Source organism: Schistocerca gregaria, chromosome 10, assembly GCF_023897955.1.
Source record: "Schistocerca gregaria isolate iqSchGreg1 chromosome 10, iqSchGreg1.2, whole genome shotgun sequence".
Lineage (NCBI taxonomy): Eukaryota > Metazoa > Arthropoda > Insecta > Orthoptera > Acrididae > Schistocerca > Schistocerca gregaria.
The window spans coordinates 59,884,427-59,886,315 of NC_064929.1; the positions used below are offsets into that span (position 1 = coordinate 59,884,427).

General features: G+C 49.0%; 1 non-coding gene across 1 annotated transcript; it reads right to left on the minus strand.

The window, feature by feature from the left end:
- Positions 1-1,615: 1,615 nt before the first annotated feature.
- Trnat-agu (transfer RNA threonine (anticodon AGU)) lies at positions 1,616-1,688 on the minus strand. The gene has a single exon. It is a non-coding gene; the product is annotated as a tRNA-Thr (tRNA).
- Between the last annotated feature and the right edge of the window lie 201 nt (positions 1,689-1,889).

Here is a 1,889-nt window from a genome sequence, read left to right on the forward strand (position 1 = left end):
CATGGCAAGGTGCGCATGTAGGTGTGTTAAAAATTCTGGAGGCACTGGGTATTGATCCCAGTACCTCTCGCATACTAAGCGAGCGCTCTACCATCTAAGCTACGCCCGCCCCCCCGAAGACTAATGGTGCTACATACAGCCATATAGACGACACAGACCCTTGCACTCCCATTATTCAGCAGACAAACACTACTCTCTATGTATCCGTTAGGGTGTCTTGCAGGTTTCGTGCATTCTGTATCGAATCGTAGTTGGCCACAATGAAAGTGGCACGTATAACGTTGAAAATAGAGTTCGGACACCGCTCTGAGTAAGACGAACGTGTTGTCCACCCTCTAGACTTCAATGAGGTTAAGCCGTGATACCTAAGACAGATCTGCACTCGATGACACCTCGATAACAGCCGGTCCCCACACTTACATCTTGCTCTCCTTACGTCAGTATACATCATATCAGTCTGTGACGCTGGCTTTGCAACATCTTGCGTGCCTTTAGGTTCGCCGCGACCAACACTTACCATGCACTGACCACAAAAAATGGAGGCGCCGCGGCTTGAACCCTGCACCTTTCATATGTAAAGCGAACGCTCTACCAACTGAGGTACGCTACATGCACGACCAAACGGCGCTATTCCCCATTCTTTGCGACTCTGATGCGCACGGACACGATGGTTGGTTGGTTTGTAGCGGTGAAGGGAGCAGAGTACAAAGGCGCGGACACGTTCATATACACAAAAGTTCCAAGTAGTTTCGATGCTCTGGTATTACAAATGCAAATTCCGTCTGTTTTTAACGTCTTAAATTGAAAGAGCCGTCACAAATTGCTCCGTTTTCACTCCTTGTCGACAATCATACAGCACCTGAGGTAACAAACACATCTCGAGCCCCATTGTGCACTCCATTATTCATGCCAACTCAGTGCCTCGCTCTTTACTACTGTGTACCAATCTTGTCGTCCAACTGCAAAACACTGGGCCACAACAAGTTTCCGGGTCTCCATTGCACTGCGCATACTACAAAACGCTCCCCAAACTTGGCACTCACCCACGCAGCCGACTTTTCCGACTTTCCACGACGCTCACGCTAGAGACAGCATTATTTATAGTTCGACGTCGCGCCAAAGCGAATGAGCACATTTCGCCTACGGCTTAGGCCGCCCTCCTAGTGTGGCTGCTCGGTGTCTGCAGGCAGCGAGGGTCTGCAAGCTTCCTGTGTTCGCACCTATGTCACCTGTGCTTGCTTGTCAGAGAAAGACTATCGCAAAACATACAACTCACTCCATGAATTGATTGCTACGGCATCTGTTATCAGCAGTCACAACTAGCAACACCAGTAGCAGCCGACTGCACGCAAAGAATAGGAATGTGCAGTGGGATTTACGTGAACTCGGCGCAAGGCAGATCTTTCCGACATAGGCTTGAGAATCTTACGGGAACACTTGTACTGTTTCTAAATTAAGTGTAGGCGTGGGAGGGGGGTGCTTCCCGCGCACTAATAACAGCACGCTTGCCAATTGTGGATGCTAATCATTCGCTTGTATCTTCCTAGACACATCTGCTGGCTGTGAATTATTCCACTCGCATGGCAAGGTGCGCATGTAGGTGTGTTAAAAATTCTGTAGGCACTGGGTATTGATCCCAGTACCTCTCGCATACTAAGCGAGCGCTCTACCATCTGAGCTACGCCCGCCCCCCGAAGACTAATGGTGCTACATACAGCCATATAGACGACACAGACCCTTGCACTCACATTATTCAGCATACAAACACTACTCTCTATGTATCCGTTAGGGTGTCTTTCAGGTTTCTTGCATTCTGTATCGAATCGTAGTTGGCCACAATGAAAGTGGCACGTATAACGTTGAAAATAGAGTTCGGACACCGCTCTGAG